The sequence below is a fragment of the Rhodamnia argentea genome, unplaced genomic scaffold, assembly GCF_020921035.1.
Source record: "Rhodamnia argentea isolate NSW1041297 unplaced genomic scaffold, ASM2092103v1 Rarg_v2.49, whole genome shotgun sequence".
NCBI lineage: Eukaryota > Viridiplantae > Streptophyta > Magnoliopsida > Myrtales > Myrtaceae > Rhodamnia > Rhodamnia argentea.
The window spans coordinates 13,920-32,671 of record NW_025955897.1 but is presented as its reverse complement, the minus strand read 5'-3'; the positions used below and the strand labels follow the sequence as shown (position 1 = coordinate 32,671).

The following is an 18,752-nucleotide window of genomic DNA, read 5'->3' as shown; positions in this document are numbered from 1 at the left end:
ATTACATTGCAGCATGCAATTGGTCTATAATCTGCAAATGTAGTCTGAGTTTTTCTCCTTTAGGAACTAAAGCAATTGCAGTAGCATTCATCACACCAAGCATTCTACCTCTGACAAAGAACTCTTTTATTGCTTCAATAATCTCCTCACCAGTGATATGCCAAGTTCTTTTAAAGAAAGAGGCATTATAGCCCGCCGGAGAAAGCCTGGTGCCTTGTCTTCCCCAATGGAGATCATCAAACACCTTCGGCAACCTTCTACTCCTTCCCACGCTCAATCACAACCCTTAACCACAGCTGACTCGCTTGATTCTCCTTCCCAAGCTCAGCCACCACACTATGCCTTGGCCGATCCCTAGTCATATAAGCTTCCCAAGATTCGCCGAAACCTTTACCCACACGCACTCATTCAATGACCACCCGCTCCCAAAATAACATCTTCAAACCCAAACAACTACATCATACTACCAAACACCAACTTCCAGCTTCTCTGGAGCCTTCAACAGTGCTTAGGTAGCGCTCACAGCGAGATAGGCAGCTCAGCTTACTATTATTCCTACCCTAATGTGTCAAGAATAGAATAGGTAGCAAAAGTCAGCAAGCATAGCAAGATCTAAGGTATCTGGTAAGGTATATCCTACCCCAACCCACCACCCTTCTTTCTTGGTTCTTTCCACTCTAATATGTGACCAGAGAAATGGAGATAGGAGAGTCTCGATCATGTGAGAGAATTGGGTATGGAAAACTGACTCACATACGAAAGATTCATGCCGGTGCTCGGTCAGTCAGGAAGGAAGAAAATGGTACCATCGATCATCCCGCCTCCAAACCCCGATCTTTCTCTGTCTGGGAAGCCCTACTCGATGCCTTCCTTTATTCGATATGGAAAGGATCTACTGCTAACCGGTCGCCCGACCCGCCAAGCAAGGGCCTAATTCACGTACGTCAAAGGAATATCCAAGCAAGGTCGGTGAGTTTAGGCAGGCGAAAAGATAATCGAATAGTAAAATAGGAGCAAGAAGAGTACTGGCGGAAGAAAGCAGACGAAGGAAGTGCCGAGGGAGTTCCGGTATTTGAATTTTCCGCTGTTTGATGATAAAAAAGCATCCGTTAACTCCTTATCTATCTAATAGTTTCTTCTATCAGGTACTTCAAAAGGGTGAAAACCGGTAAGAAGTGCATCTTGCTTGGGAAAGACCGTTGCCGAAGAAAGGGCTATTAGATGGGCATCGAACCGGGATACTGATACGATCACGAATCCAGGGTTCATATCTCACTCTCCGTCTCCCGACTCCATCTTATCACGTAGCTAGAAACACAACCATGCAACTGTGCCCTAACTTCGATGCACTCACTCGATCGCTGACCTTAGACCATATACCGTATGGCAAGTGGGAAGTAAAAAAAAAGATAAGCTTCTACACGCCCGCACTCACAAGAGAATAGAGGAAAGAAGGTAGTTTACTTGCTTAGCGCAAGCACGTTGGTTGCAAGCTACCTTTTCTAACCATAAAAAAACTCAGGAAAAATTTTTTCAAAAAGACGGAGGTTAATTTATTCTTATAGAAATCATACCTACTTAATTAGGTTTGGAACCCTCTCGTCGAGGGTACGCACATCTCTAGGCCCGAGCTGCGCCTCCCAGTTCTCCCTTACTTGATTAAAAAAGAAAGTGGATTTTCTCGCTCGAGCTGATATAGATGAAAATCAGGATGTTGTCTGAGCTCCGCCCTGACCCCGGTCATTTCTGCCCCGTCCTCGATTATCAGATGTGGTTTGCTGAACCTGACTGACTAACGCATAATCAGTAGCCAGAGGAGTGGAGGAGGCGGGCATAGGCTTGTAACGGGCAGCCAGCAGGAGCGACCTAAGTTCACTGAATGGGGGAAAGGGAACCCTCATAGACACCGAAGTGACAAAGACCATATCCAGCCCGCCCGTCCAAGATATACATTACTTTATCATCATCTGAAACAGATTTCTGAATAGCAGCCAACAACTCAACTCACAAATAGCTTTGAAACGATTCAAGTAGTCGGTTATGGAAGATGTACCTCTCTTGCACATAAGTAATTCGACTTTGAGTTGTTGCTCTACTTCTCCCCAAAAGAAGTATCATCGACGATAGGGGCTTCCGGTGTGAGGCAAGGTCTTTCCTTCCCTATTATTCCAATAAGGGATGCAGAGGGGGAAGTAGTGCCTTTCTTTCCGAACCCGGCAATTTAGCTACTTGCATACGTATATGATGAAGGTCGTGATGGACACAAGACATATAAAGTCTGCTTGGGAAGTTCAATCTCGTTATGAAGGGAAGCTCAAATTGATCAGTTCCTATCCCAGTAGGAGTTCAGCCCGGCAGGAACAACCATTTATGAACTCATTAGAGGAGAAAGCAGCGAGTTGGAATAGCTCTGGAAACGTTGGAACCACAAATGCACGGATCTTGAAAGAGGACGGTCTGTTATATAGGGCGGATTCGTAACACTATTATGGGTGAAAACAACCATATGTAATCGAATCTATTGAATCATTGGTGGATGGTTTCGATTGAGGGCATGAGCCTTCCCTTGAATGACAGAAAGCCCGGGCGAGTCATTTATTGAGGCGGATCGGCGGGGAGACGCTGTAACCTTGATCGCCTACTATTATGTTGTTGATGCATCGATAATAGAGCATTGGGGGCCGAGGGTGGTAAATCCAGCTCGCATCAACTCCCTCAAACACAAGGGAGCGGGCACTGCTCTCAGCCTTTCGTTCTCATCCCCCCTTCCACGTCAAGCTCCATTTTGAATAGTGGCTTTACAGGGGAAAGTTGTTTTAATGCAATCACACCGGAAGGAAAGAAAATTTTCGAAGAAAGACGAGGTCAAGAAATCCATGTTGTCCAGAAAGAGATCGACAGGGAGACCACATGCCCACTCTCCGTCCATTACCCCGAACCAGCTGACTGGCCTGACCGGATGTAGCACAACCAAGGGTGGTCTACGATCAGATGATCTGTACGATACGGGATGCCTAGCAGGCGAGTCCCTATCAACTACCGGAAAAGAAAGCTAAAAAGGTAATGCTTTCATTCATTATCAAAAGGAATCACAGGCAATGCGTCTTGTTTTATTTTGAGTCTCCCCATCTACTAATTGGATATGGGACTGGGTGAAGAGAAGCTTTATGGGGGAAAGGAGGAAAAGGTCAGGTTAGTAGCTAAATAAAGGCTTTACTCAAACATATGGGATAGATTACGAGAAAGCCTTTGCCCCGGTAGCCAAGATGAAGTCTGTTCGTCTCCTGCTCTCTATTGCTGCGAATCGAGATTGGCCTCTGTTCCAATTAGATGTTCAAAATGCCTTCCTGAACGGGGACCTACAGGAAGAAGTTTACATGAGTCCTCAACCCGGTTGTGTAAGGGGGAGGAGAACAAGGTTTGCAGACTTTGAAAGCGAAACTGGCTTTGTTTCTTGCCCTCGCCCTGAAATGCTAGAAGTTTGCGATATCGCTTCTCTTGGGCTAATGCTTGGTAGTGCCCGGACTTGCTTTCAACCCCACCGGCCGTCAAAGAAAGGAGAGTGGCTGATTGAACACAATCAATGCTTTTAAAAAGCCCTCTCCGACAATCATAGTCTCAGTAGATGCATCTTGAGGACATACTTCAACTGTGAACCTGATTGATTTGATGATTCGTCTTTTTTCGACTTGCTTTATCTCACAAGGAACTGCTAGCGTCTGAGTCTATCCCAAATCCCTATCGTGAAATAGCTTAGAGAAAGCTCATGGGAAAACCACACTTTTCTTTATTCGGTTAAGTCAATCAGCCCCTAAGCTGGCCTCTGTCTTGTCCGTCTAAGGCTGGGACTCCCCCAATGGAATGGTGTTTGAGCGGCTTGGCATTCCGCCCCTATCGCTAAATCAATGAGATACGTGGATCAAGAAGCTCTCTTTGTTTGAGCGGCTGTCTCTCCTCTGCCTAAGGTCGAGTTACTTTCTCTTGTTTTGACTTGAACGCACGTGACTCACTCGCCCGAAAGAGCGCTTTCACATACCTCAGATTCTCTTATTCATAGGCTAACGAAGAGATCCGGTTCTACCTTTCCCCTTTCTATGGGGTGGGACTGGCGAGCACTCCTTGCTTCAGACCTCTTGGATTCGATAGTGGGACTCCTCGCTAATAGGGATTCATCCTCTCCCGAGGGCCTGAACGCGCTATTGAACCTCTCGGTAAGGTCAAATGGCATTCCGCTACTGACCTAATCGACTGTTAGACCTCCGGACTTTGATCCATCAGACATGAATGAAAGGGTAGAACCACTCTAATGATTATACGAATCCCTACTCTCATCAAGGGCAGGCCTTTTGTTTTCTTAAAAGCTTCAGTAATAGCCAACCTATCTGTTATCAAATGGCCTAGTCGGAACTAGTCTCGTTACTCAAGCAAAGCAGTCAGCAACCGCATAGAGAGAGTGAAGCCAGGAATGGAATTGGTGACTAAAGCCAATCCCTCTCTTCAAATCCAATCACGTATAGAAGATAGTTGATGCTTTCTCTCCAACTCCCTCTCTTTCCATCTTGACTGTTAGATCTCCGTACTGGGACAAAAAAGATCGGAAAATAGAACATGTTCTACCCTTTCCTTCGATTGCTTTCCTTTTTGGCCTGGAGACCTCTCTCCCAATGCCGCTACGCCCCTCTAATCAAGAAGAAAATGTGAATCAAGTTATGCGGCTCCTCTGCCTCTTGGTCAAGCAGCTTCTCCTTTTTCCATTCAAGACTGGAAGCTAAGCAAAGTCACGAAATTTCAACTTTTACCCTGCTGATCTTCTTCTTGTGGACAGTGCGATGACAGTTTTTAATGTGCTTCTCATGTACCGGTACCGGCCTTTGGGTCCGATCAGGCTTCCCCCTTTACTTCTTCCTAAGGTCGAGCTGCTATCGCTGCTTGCCCCTCTCGTCTAGTGGCTTTTGCCTTTTTCGATATTGTAAACTGTTTGTCTAGAAAGAGAATGCCTACTATAAGAAGACATAATCTAAGGGAAAAAAGACGACATGAGATCAAGTGAGAACTCAAGAAGGTTCTTTCTCCTCAAGAAAGAAAAGACGGCACTGAACTTGGGTGATGGCTTGTAGCTTTTCCACCTACCTATCAGACAATCTCTACTTTGAGACCTGATGAATGAAGGGCGGGCTCACTCCTCTAATGCCGTGATAGAAGAGAGCAAGATCAGGTTCTGACTTCACTTTACCCCCTACTCTCATCAATCATAGACTTTGAGATCGAAACTGGCTTCCTGGCTGATGGCCTCTTGTGCCTGCTTGACCTAAAGAATGGGAGACCTAATGCTTTGAGTTTGCCTGCTTTCTTTATGGAAGAGAGGTTCCAGGGGAATCAATGCTCTCAGCTGAAACAGGGCTTGAAGCCTTCGGGAAATCTTCTCCTTTCTGCTCTTCTTCTTCCTATCGAGGTAGCTTCTCTTCTTACTTTGCTTTTTTTTTTTCTCTCTCTGTCAATCTCATCTATAAGTCAAGGCTTTTCACAATCCATACTTTTCCAAGTCTTCCTGTTCCGCTCCTTTCCCGGTTATAGATAGAAGAGACTATGATCCCTCCTAACTAAGTTGCGTAAGTGATGATGCCACAGAGGTGAACCAGGTCTCCTTTGATTCCGTACTCAAAAATTCAATTAATGAATGAAGTGCGGTTTCACTCGTTTTCCTTTCCATCCCGATGAGATCTGGTTCTCGAAGCGGGTTCAGACTCAGATGAGTATATCTCGACAGGAAACCTCAAAGGCTGACTTGCCTTGATTGAATATAGGTCGGTTCCAGGGGAATACGTAGATAAATCATCTTCTTAAGAAGGCTTCCTGGGTTTGTTAATGGAAGAAAGCTTCTCGTTGGCTTTGTTGCATGCTTTCAAGAGTGAAGGTCAATTCAAGTATCTGGATCCTCCGCTTCTGCTCGGGTGACTGCTAGCTCCTTGACCGATGAGACTCTACCCCGCCCCCAACTCTAGCTGAGAAAGACCCTCCACCCCACTTTCCCTTTTCCGCGTGTCCAAAAGCCCGCCCTTTGTGGCTTGAGGCATTTTCTACCGCTGTTTATTTAAACAATCGTTTTCCCCTACCGGTCCTAAGCAATCGTTCCCCTTATGAGGTCCTATTTGGTTCAGTGTCATATTAGAGTCACTTGATACTTTTTGGGTGTGCATGTTATCCTCACTTGGGGCCTTACAGAAAGAAAAAACTCTCTCCCAAGTCTATCTGTTGTGTTTTTCTTTGGTACAGTTCAGTTCATAAGGGTTCTCGCTCTTTGGATCCATCTTCCGGTCGGGTCTATATATCTCGACATGTGATTTTGGATGAGCTGTCCTTTTGCAGATCGGCCAGGCTCTACTTCACCTGGACTCCTTGCCAGTCCATCTGATTCTGCCACTCCAAATATCACAGGTTCTGTCATTACATTGCCTCTGCCTATTACTCAGGATTCACAGGCCACCATGGCACCACCTCCACCTGCAGGCGGCGACAGATACATCAGCTTCACTGGAACTCTGGCGGCTAGCATTGTGCATTGGATCGATGGATAAGATAACTTTTTTATCATTCAGAGCGGTTAGCTATGTGCTGACAAGCAAAGCTAAGCTTCTCTCTAAAATGAGGGAGTCTTTTCACTTTAAGCAGATTAGGACAAGGGAGAAAGAGCTTGACACTCCCATGTTTTTTGACTGTTGGCTTTTTTTTTTATTAAAATAAGGCAGGTTATTAAAATTTTAACCATTAGAACGTTCTGTTCTGCGGCCTCTGATTTGACAACACAGTGATATCTGTAATCATACTTGTACAATGCTGATGTTATAAAAGTGGTGGTCATGGGCTTGGCTCCTCTGGGTTGTACTCCCCACTACTTGTGGCTACACAATTTCAGAAATGGAGAATGCCTTGATGAGATCCAAAATATGGAAAGATTGGATCTAGCTCAGCAGGATAGGTTACTCAACCATACTGACGGATCGGAATAACATAACGAAGTATGACTTCGCTAGTCGCGAGGAAGTGTACCGGCGTCCGTACTGGAGCGGATTTCCGATAGTTGGAAGGCAGCTGCACACAGCATCTAAGAAAAAAATGAACCTCTGTTTGCCCAACTCTTTTCTTTTGCCTCAGAAGAATGCCCTTGACAGTGATGTTGTGTCGGATCTTGACTTACTATACTACGAAATTACTGGTCTATACATTGATTGCCAAAAAAGCTTTGATGCCGGCCTCATCCCACCCATCCTTTGGAAAATTCCCTAGCGCTCGAGGCAAGGTAGGAATGTTCGGGCTGAGCAAAGACTTTACTTTAAAGTAAGTTCAGGCTTACTTTTAAACTAACCAAATCGTGCAGAACTTCATCGAGAAAGGGATGCTGCTTGCCTTCCCGGAGTCCAAGAGGCCGATGTAGATCGACAAGTAGACCTTTGCTAAGCGGGTCCATACTGCCGGAGTTTATAAAATGGAAGAATAAAATCCGTTACCAGGTTTTGTCGACGACGATGAATGAATAAGGTAACCCCGGACTTTCCCAATATAGCATCTTCGTTAATCGTATTGAGCTAATCGGAGCACCGAGAAGTCACTCACGTCCGAAGCCGGAGGTTCGTGCTCAGTCTCAAAATATCGTTCAGCACACTGGAACCAGGGACACCACCTTAGGGAGCTTCTTTGGCTGGCCATGCTTGGCCGACTGCCTACTTTCTTATCCCATCCACCGCCCTTCATCTAACTGCTTTAGTCAAGCAGTCACGTGCCTCTTCCTTAATTCCATCAAGCCTTCTGCTACTCGAATTGCTGAGGCCAGGTCCTGCAGATTTCGTTTTTGCAGCTATTTCCGTGCCCACTCCTGGAGACCCATCTCAAACCTAAACACCTTGTCTTATTCTGCCATGTTCCCGATCTAAAGCATCAATAACTGCAACTGCCTAACAAGCGAACACTACCTATATATCATGTTCCAGTTTACTTCCTGACTATTCAAAGCATCGAGAAAGAAATGGTTTAATCAAAGTTATCTCCTCGACCGAAAGCAGCTCTCCCACTCATCTCATTAGCAAGAAAACCTCTTCCTTGCAAGGAGACAGATGCCTTATCATCCCTATACCCTATATTCTACCTGAGAACTAGGGCTATGTCTTCAATGTCGGCCGGACGAGTGATAGAAATACCTTACGAGGGCTAATTTCCACTATTAATGGTCAATCAATTGACTTCCGACTGCACTCTACACTCTAGCTTTCTTTAATTCCGTTGGATTGCTTTGGATGCTTCCTGCTTTCAGTAAAGTAAGGACTATGCTTCTAAGCGGCATTAACATCAAAGAGAGGATTCGGTAGAAGTAGGGAAAAAAGCACAGTTGTAGTTCCGCTTTCACTAATAGTAAGAAAAAATAGTAAAAAAAAATGGATCGAATGGCCAAACCTGGCTCCTAGTACGTACCGTTATTTACACCTATAACAGGACACCAATACCCTACCCTATTGGAGAGAAGCTCTAAGCACCACTGAACATGAGAGTCGAAAGACTTTTGCATCGGTCGTCTAGGTTCTAATCCGTATCTCACCCGGGAACTCACTGTTGAAATTCCGGCAACTTGTTCAATTCCTTCTATTATATAACCGCCCTTATCAAGAACTCTCGCCAAATCACCAGCCTTCCTATTACGCCAGAATGTACTACCACCGTGGTCATTCATTCCTATGAAAAGGCCGGAGGCATGGCAGATGAACTTCACTTTGCCCCTCCCTTTCACTTATACGAATAGCTCGTAATGCTGCGTCTTTTCCGAAACCGGGACCTTTTCTCATGACTTCTGCTCCTTGCATACCCTTTTGTCTTGAAGTAAGACATTTGAAGCAAAACATTCGAAATAACTCGTAGTAGAAATAGCACATATATTTAAGTTTGGATCCGCTTTATTTATTCTCTTTTTCCTTTAAGGAACTCCTATTTCTCTCCAGCCAGACGCACCAAAACAAGCAAACGGGTGCTGTTCTCCATATCCTGTTAGTATTCCTCCTTTTCTTATAAAGAAACCAGCTTAGCAAAACTTCTTTCACCAAGTACGGCATGACCTATTGAACACCACACATAGTAGCAGCTCTCAAAGCTCTCTGGTCACACTAGACTGTAGCAACAAGTGGTTAGTACTTTCACCTTCTTGCTTGCCCATAAAACACCAATTAATATACACCTTACCCCCTTCTAAGATTTTCACCAGTTCAAATTGCTCCTAAGAAGCTTCACATGCAAAAATGGCAACCTTTTTAGGGGTGTTAGAGTTTAGCTTCCAAATAGCCATGGAAATGAATTCTCGGCTGAGTAAGTGAATGCCTCATAACAGGATTTCACAGAAAAATTCCTTTTTTTTTCTTTATTGATACAGATGATTGTTCGGGCATCTCCTTGACCGAAGGAGTACTGAAGAAGCTTTCATTTTCTCTTAACGTTAGTGCGAATAGAGTAAAGATATTCCCCTATCCTTCTCTAGGGGATTCATTAAAGGACCTATATTTATCCCTGATTGGCCATTGATAGATCAGACTATCACCTCTTTTTGTTGAGATTTTATTAGACAGCGAACTTGTTTATGTCAAAGAAGAGAGAGGCTAGGAATCAGGAATCTTCCCCTTTGCATTTCTTATATGAAAAAAAAACGACTAGGAGCCTCTTCTTTGAACCTGAAAGATTAGATATCTAGCATTTCTATTATTAGTAAGCCTTTGTTTGAAAGATGTTGATGCATTTTTGGTGATGGTAGAGCCCTTTTATTTGACTAGTAAGGCTCGTAAGTGAGATTTGGGTCCTTAGCTAGCCCATTTTTTTTTTTAGAGGTGGTAGACATCCAGGGGTAGGAATCGCTCCTTTCGCGTCGGTTCCTTGGACAAAATCAGTATGACAAGCCCACCAATCTCACTGTGGATAAGAACCTGATTGACGAAGGAATGCTTCACATATGTCTCGACTTCGCCAGGCCCAGCTCCTCGATCTCTGGCTTTATGCCAACTCTATTGTATATAGAGCAGATCTCTCTTTTTTCGAGTATCCTTGTGAGGTGTCTGATTCCAGTCCCTAACAGCCTTGGTGAAGCGATCTATGGTTTCTGCAATACAACCCTCTTCAAAGCACCAAGCTTTCTGAACAAAATCTGGGAATTCCGGATGTGTCAACCACGCCGCTTCCATTCTTCAAGGTCTGAGTGTACGCTGTGGAACTGACAGTCCTTACATTAAATAAAAATTGGATGGTGATCGGAATGCATTCTAGGGAGGTGCTTGACAAAAGCTTCTTGAAACTGAAGCCTCCAGGCTTGATTACATAAGGCTCTGTCCAGCCCATTGGCTCGACCCGGCCGGATATTGTAAATGCTGGGCCTGAGTGAGCCAGATCAATGAGATTGGATTCCAAGACAAACTCAACCCATTTTCTTCACCTTTAGTGTCTCACTGGGGCTCCCCCTTCTCCTCTTGAGACAACTTCATTCATGTCCACTGCGTGAAAGCCAGGGCATATTAGCTACGCTCCCCGCCCCCTTCCTTAATCTGAATATATTTCCTGAGCTCCTCTGGGGTTGGGAATGGCATAAATAGCTGTAAATAACCAGTCCATTTCCTTTGTTTCATAGCTTTCGCTTTCTTTTGTTTTCTTCCTCCTTCGACGGAGCAAGTTTTAGTATGTGTTCCGCGAGGAAGGAGAAAAGGATCTTATTAAACTATCTACCTCTGGTTTCCCGTATAGATCCACCTTTCTTCAAAATAAAGAAGAAAATAGAAAGAAGAAAAAGAGAGATTCTCAGTACCACGAGTAGACTAACAAGAGAGGAACTACGAGTAGAAAATCAGTAGTCACTCTTATACTTAAATCACCATATTGCGTAAGAGTAAAGAGCGAGATATTGAGCGGCCGAAAATGTTATGTAATAAAGGATCGAGGAGGATTCAGGAGGAGAAGGAGGAGTAGTAGGAGTCCGTTTTCTGACGGAATCGAATGATAACGACAAGGATGGAAAAGTTTGAGTGGGCCTGGGTGTTAGCAAGTATGTTCATTGTGCCTGGACTCATTTCTTCAGTTTGTTTGATCCTAGGCGTAAGTTTACTGGTTCAAATGAAGCGGCGATATCTTGGGGAAGGGGAAGACGCGGGGTAGAGGAATTGGTCAACTCGTCAGGCTCATGACCTGAAGACTACAGGTTCGAATCCTGTTCCCGCATAATCATCTGAAGCCGTAGTCCGCCTCAAGATTCCGTAAGTAACTCAGTGCATGGCTTAAGGCTTAGAAAAATAAAATGAAATAAGGAACAACCGCGCTGGTTGTAGTCGTTCCGCCCTTTTCTCGAAGAAAAGTTTCTCATGACTCATTTCATTCCCTTTTGAGTGTCTTAGCAGGGGAAAAAATACAAGAATGAATCTACGGAAAATGGAAAATCTCGAAATAAGCCGCTTCACAGCTCGAATAGGAGATTTCATTTTAGGATTCTATCTGTTATGTGCGTTTTTCGCCCGCCGACTGGCGACGGGCTGGGCTGGCACTTCGGCCCATCACATCAAGGTGACAGGATTCGAACCTATGGCCCTCTGTACCCAAAACAGATGCGCTGACCAGACTGCGCTACACCTCGTTTCACCCTCCGAAGCATATAGATCCACCATAGTGCAAGAGCGCTCCCATTTTTTGGCTTCCTCTTTCACTTGAATTTCAAAATCCGTCTCGCTCCCGGCTACCTTTCCTTTGGACCCTTTGCCCGCTTAGAAGTGGATTCGAACCACTGACACAAGGATTTTCAGTCCTTTGCTCTAACCAGCTGAGCTACCTGAACCACTTTCCTAAAGTCTGTTTGATTCATCGAATAGCGCCCCTTGACTAGTCAGGGAAAAACCCTTTACTAATCAAATAGTTAGGGCTTTTTTAGCTTGTTCGTCAAGCTTTCGAGCAGCTCTTTCAACTGGCGCCTAATCTCCCAACATGCTCAAGAACCGAGAGCCGTCCAGGGGCTGGACGGCCGGAGGGAGCTTGCTTATAGAAAGAAGATAGGCCGGTCAAACAAAAACAACGCGCAACGGGCTCTCCGCTCCTAGTCACTAAGTAGTGCTATTCTGTCCTCCTAGGGACTCCATCAAGAGGTTCTTTCTCTCACGTCATTTCGCCCGCCCGTTCCACTTCCGTGCCGGAGGAAATGGGATTCGAACCCATGATACAATCTTCTTGTATGTCGATTTAGCAAACCAATGCCTTCAGCCACTCAGCCATACCTCCAAGTTGTTGATCGGAATTGGATGTGGCGGGTTTGGTTGGTTGCCCGAAGGGCTATCTGATCCGATCAACTTCGTAAGCCGTAGCGCGCTAGCGCGCGTACTCTTCCTCTATCTATGAGCGAGACTCCATCCAAATCTGCCATTCGTTGGGCGAGGCCTTCTTTTCTATGAAGACCCCACCGCTGAATGATGAACTTTGCCAGTCTTCGCCTCCGACCCGACCAGGAGAGGACACAGGGTCAAGCCAAGCCCTTACCCGCCTGAATTCCATTCAGATCTCCTTCGTCTGGTCGAGAAGGGAGGGGGAACTGGACTGTGACTCCTCTATTACATTACATTACGGATAAGTCCATTCTCGTCATGATCGATCCACGTGCTACCGTAGTGCCCGGAGAACCAGGCTTGCTTAGCAACCAAAGCTAGCTTACTAAGGCGACGGAATTTTTAGTTGATTGCACGAGCTAGCCAGCAAGTCTTCCGGTGACTAATCTCCCATCGCTAGAAAGCCCAACCGGATCTTCTTTCTCTGGTTTCAAAACCCCAACCAACCGGTAAGCAAAAGAAGCAAGCCAGCTTCGGTAGTGGTAGTAGCTTCAAAGGAATTGGTAGTATGTCTTGAATAGGAAAGCATTCATAATGTATGAACTCAACCCATGTTCAAGAGCTTGAACAATGAAGTGAAAGGCTTGACTTTCTGGTTTTCATCATTGTCGATAGAAAGAAGGGAGTGTTTTAATTTCCTTTGTTTGTTGACCGAATCCCATCTTTCTCAGTTACATGCCGATATTTGGCCTTTGTTTCGGCTTTTCATTTAATTAGCCTAAAAGTTCAAGAGTAGGACCGAACCGCTCCCCCTTTCCATTTAATCACTGACAAAACTTACCTTTCAATTCGACTTAACGAAACGACTTCGACTTTAGAACAATCAATCGAACGGCTAAGGCCAAGGTAAGGGCCTGTTCATAATCCCTATTCAAATAGCTTGCTTGACTGATTAAGGTGAGGTGGCTTTCCTCTTGTTGCAGTCACTGTGGCTCTTGCTTGAGCTATCTTGCTCAGTTTTTCCTTCTTAGGCCATAGGGGGAAGATAAGAGACTTTGTTGCACTCATTCATTCCGGAAGTTACTACGCTTCGCGCCTTCCTCTAACTAGTCTGCTCTGCTCTCATCCAGCAAGCTCTCTAAGACTAGCGATCTCAAATCATTTCGTCCCAATCCCAAGTGGAATGCCAAAAACAGCAGTTGGTAGTGTCATGATTATAGATTCTACCAGTCAGCCCAAGACCTTCAGAGACTTGAGCGGAGGAGTAGGGTAGCGAAAGAAGACAAAGGCTGTGCTCGACTTCACTCCCACCTTAGCCAACTTATCAGCCCCATTCTTGCCCTGACGAAAGGTAAAGGTATGGACACTCCCAGCTAGTAGAGATCGGCAATCTAGACTCATCAATGAAAATGCCATTAGGATCCAGAGAGCTATCCCCTGACTTAATCGAGGGTAGGTTTCCTAGTCACTAAGAAGAGGATAAGAACATTCATGAATAATGAATCTGATATAATGAGTGAGAAGAAGATCTTTTCTTTCATTCATACTTTAAGGGAGGGATTAAGCTTTGCTGTGGCTTTCTAAGAAGTGAAAAAAGCCAGTCTTCGTAGACATGATAGCATGCCTCTTTTTCCTAGTAACTAACAATCTATCTATTATAGGAATCAATCTCTTAAGCAAGAAGTCCAGCTTAAGCCCTATCTTTCATCTTTGAATGTGGAATTTCCTTCCGCCTCATAGACATTAAGTTTAGCTTAACCCCCTTTCCGTGGATGTGCTTTCTTATCGCTTGGCACCTTAGAAAGCAGTTTAACAAGACTTTCAACGATCTCACCTATTCTAGGTTATTTGAAATTGGAGTGAAAAGGGTAAGGTCTTTGAAAGATATAGGGAGAATATGTGAATCTTCTTTCTTTCCTAGTTACCTAAAAAATGCTAGGCTATTCCTTATCTTAACGTAGATCATCTCCGATCAGGGATTAGCGGGTTATCACTCCTCGATTGAGTATAGGAACTTGATTCCGGGAATGAGTTAGCCTATAGTATAAGAATATTTCAAAGAGTATCCCCTCATTGAGTATGAAATTCGTAGTCTACCATAGGACGTAATCTGACTTGAATCGATTCACATTTCCAATACCTTATTGATTGAAGTAGGGATAAGACCTGTCCTCTATGATAGCTGCTAGCTTTCCTCGCTCTCCTGAGAGTCGCTCTTCTCTTAGGCCTCTCTATAGCCTTCTCTCTATGAGCACTTTTCCTTAATAGGAAATGTAAATTGAGTTAAAACATCTTATTCTTATTAACAGACTCTAAGTCTAACCCGCGATTCGCCGACATTTAGGAATGTTTTTCCAATTAACATTCCCTTAGGGGAAACCAAACCTAACCTTTGCCGAATTAGCTCTAACTAGCCTTTTTAATCTCTCTCTAAAGGTAGTTCAGTGACCCGAGGGTAGGTGCTTTCTTTGCGAGTATGTCTGTTGATGGCGCTGTGTCCTATCTGCTCAAGGAAAGCTGTCCAACTCAATATGTTACGCATCAGCGGCATTTGATACATAATCCGCATCTGTTGTCAGAATTTCTACTATAAGGAAGGAGTTCAAGTCTGCTTAGTCTTCTCGGACTAGGCTTTCTTCGCATAGGCTACACAAGCTTAGGGGTGATTCACTTCTTCAACTGCTAAGAAGAATAGCTTACCTGATCGAGATTCCTATAATAAATAAGAAAAGAAGGCTCAGGACAGCAATGAGGATTAGTGGCAATTGCCTTCAACAAGGAGGAGATGCGAGGAATAGCTCATTAGATCCATTCCACTTCGAACTCCAAGTCTTAAGCAAACTGGCATCTACCTTGCCCTGTAGCCAGAATAGATAGATGAAAGGGGCGAAGGGAAAGCGAAGCTTTGAGTGACGGAGATGGAGATGAAACTTCTCCCACGGGGAAATCTAGCCTTTATAGTATAGTGAAGCTAGCCTATTAGGCGCTGTGTAAGAGCTCTATGCTATCCTTTATTTTATATGGAATAGCGGTCAGTGCTGCTTGATTGACTGCTTTCAAGGTTGAACCAGATTCGGAGAATATAAGTAGGCTTAGAGGATATTGGGAAAGATCCCACATCTGGTTAACTGCTTGAGGAGTGCCGGCTCCAGGCTAGAGAAAAGATAGGCTCTTACTGAAGCTGTGAAAAAGAATTGCTAGCGAAAGTTTTCTTAGTTTAGTCCTCGATAAAGAAAGTAGCTAGGCTTCCTAGACCTGCCTCTCTCACTGCAATCGGAGTTCATATTGGATAATCTGATTCTAACTGCCTTATCGGAGACCATACTTCTAGTCTATGGCCTTAGTCAGTTCCAAGACCCCGGGTCGAGCCCTAAATAAGATTTTTTTGATCTTGCCTTTCAATGGATACAACTCCTTTTTGCACCAACCAAGTCTCTTTTAGGTTGAGACAGTTCCACTAGAACGGGAATTTCGCTCGAAATGCGCTTTATTCGTTCGCTCGCCAAAGTGAGAACCCGCCGATCGATCCACCGGCCTCCATGTCCAGCAGTATACCTATGAGGTACCGCTCAAGCCAAGTAGCACGGTCTTCGGGAACAGGATTTATCTCTCCGAAGAAAGATTCATTTGTCCCTGCGGGCGAACTGATCCAGTTGAAACGTAAACTACATTTCTACCCCATCCCTAACAACTAACCTTGATGCAGCATCTAGGTAGTTCTCATCAGGAACCATTGTAACGAAGTAGGTAGACCCTTTAGCATGTGTCCTCTCAATGCCTAAAAACCTCTTCTTCTTTCTCCACTGTCGTCCCGCTGATATTGTTTGAGTATAATCCTGGTATCTTTCTACAATCGTGTTTGTGGCTCCTCTTGCTGCGGAGCCTCTGTGCTGTTGGTTTTCCCCTGCCGGGTAACGGGTCCTTGAATATTCTCAGGTTCCGATTGTCGACAAAAAACCAGCTAAGTGATTTTTTCCTTCCTCCAGTAGGTTAGGCAATAAGTTTTGCAAAGTCCAACAGGCATTACTAGCATGCCCGTGGTACCTGTGGAATCAACTGTATGCGTTTCGGTGAAAGTTCGTGGGTTTGGTGTAGTGAAAGAGAACAAGTAGCTTCAGTTTCTGAACAGGGCAAGCATACCTAGGAAATCGAGATTGGGATCCCATTGATCCAGCGGAAGCAACGGCTAGGGCATGGACAATAACAGATCCTTTTCCATAGCCGGGGCCCGCGAGCTTTTAAGTAAGGTAAATTCATCGTTTTTCGCTCGTGCGTGCCTGTATGAATTGCATAAGTCATTTTGTTTTGGCGGTGGAGAAGTACAGAAGTGAACAGTGTGTTAGTATTTAGTTGTGCGAAGCCTTGTTGACAAGACTTACTCAACTCACTGCTTTAACCTGCTTCCGGTGACAACTACCATTCTCTTATGAATGGGAGGGTAGAGTACCAAGACATAGGGGTTGGCCAGCGAAGGCGGTTTATTGAGTACCAGATATACGTATTTCGAATTCTTTTCATGGCAGTTCAAAGAAAGGCACGAGAGATAAGGAAAACTTAAAAGCTTCTCAAACCAGAGTAGCAATTCGATCAATCGCTATCAATGCCCGGAGAAAATGGGATAACCTTTTCCGAGAAGAGTAAAGCGAGGGATAGGATAGATGAATAGGTTGAAGCCTTTATCCGCTTGGAGGGATGAATTTACAATTTCTAAGGCTTCGTTTTTATCCGGCAAGCTGATAGGGCTTGGAGTTCAGATTGATGCCTTAGTCCACTCCGAGATAGAAAAATACCAATAATAGAAAAAGATATGCTCTTTAACTCCAAGAGTAGTAAGTTACATCCTTCTAAGGTCAGGGGCTTTTGGGATTTTAAATATATCATCTGCCACGAAGATGGTTCTTTCAACCGATAGATGATATATTTAAAAAGCCTTTATTCTCCTGTTTCAAATGCTCGACTCGTTCCCAAATCAACTACTGAATTAGCTTTCCCCGCTTGAAGTCGATAACTGGGAGTAGTCCACTGCTTTCTAATCCGATCTAGGTGGTCCCTCATCGAGGAAAGTAGCATTCGATGAAACTTCTTCTCGCCTTCGAGCAGCATATGACATAAGATCCCCCTTTCAGTGCACACCTCTAAGCTCTCTCCCCAATCTATTTTGGAAGGTTTAGTTTCCATTACGAAGTATACGTATACGGATCAACTGCTCCCGGCTCGGACAGGTTCATGTTTGATCTCAACGTCCTTGCTCCAAGATCTCAGTTTGGTTTCGCCAGATACCTCTTTATCTTAACGAAAAAGAGCTTTTGTCGGGTCAGGTCCCCACCCGAACTGTCCATACCTATCCTCTGGAGTCGGCTCTTCCATAAAGAGCAGAGTAGACAGTACACGTAATGGTCCGCCAGGAGCGAAGAATAGCTCAGCGACCGGATAAACCTTGATGAGAATACCAACCCTCTCCCTTTGTCATTTACGGAAGCAGGAATAGAAAGGAATCGCCCTGCCCACCTTATGAAAGAAGCCTCACCGTCAGTCTTTGCTCTATCTGGATCAGTAAGTCAGTCAGTCTCTCCCAGTAGTGGAGTAGTCCCACCCAGTAATAGCATAGTGAAAGTAGGGCTGCTTTAGCCTTTTACAGATCCATTCCAAATCGAATGTAGCCTTCCAAGGCGAGGCCACCCTATATCTATTCAGGTGTGGAGTGGGAGAGGAGAGAGGGGATGAGGGCTCCTTTCGCATTTTTCGCAGGTTTACAAGTAGTGATTGAGATTGCATTGGATCGGACAGCTTTTAGTTATTCTTCTGCCTGCAAGCTCTCAACATATGTGAACTCTTTCGACTCTTCATGGTTTGCTGTGAAAAAGAATAGGTTGTTCTCAGGTGTAAAGGAAGAGCTGCTAGTAAGAAGTTTTAGAACAAGCAAGGGATTGAGCGCGAAAAAGTGTTCTTGCTCTAAAACTTCTTAATATTCGCCTTCCTTGAAGCATTCGGAGAAAGAGAATGCGAATACGGGGTTCTAGTCGCATTGGTTCAGGACTTAGTCTTAGTAGCAGGACTATGGTTGACTTGATCATTTCCACCGTAATTCCACTGTCCATTCAAGAGAAGTATCAACAAATGATCCCGGTGCATTTGACTTTTGAATCTGTCTTTGCTTTTTCGGGCATTCCGCTTTTGTTTTGATCTCTATCTCAGGCAAGTAGGGCATGAAAGTCAGAAAGAAGGGAAAGGACTGAATCCGCTGCTATTGGTCTACCGCGTAAGGATTTTCACTCTCCAAGCAAGCCAGGTACGCAACTGACTCTTATCCATGTGAGACAGAAAGCAAGTCTTCTTACCGCTCCTTGGGTCCCTTCCAACGGGCGTAGCGCTTGAGAAGGTGCGAAGCCGCCCATGCTCCTCTTGCTTCTGGAAAGAGAGGCAGTCCCTATATTA

At 44.7% G+C, this 18,752-nt stretch overlaps 2 non-coding genes across 2 annotated transcripts; both read right to left on the bottom strand.

Annotated features, from left to right (window-relative positions):
* Positions 1-11,566: 11,566 nt before the first annotated feature.
* On the bottom strand, positions 11,567-11,641 carry TRNAP-UGG. Its single transcript has one exon. It is a non-coding gene; the product is annotated as a tRNA-Pro (tRNA).
* Positions 11,642-11,765: 124 nt separating this feature from the next.
* Positions 11,766-11,839, bottom strand: TRNAF-GAA. Its single transcript has one exon. It is a non-coding gene; the product is annotated as a tRNA-Phe (tRNA).
* Positions 11,840-18,752: the final 6,913 nt, after the last annotated feature.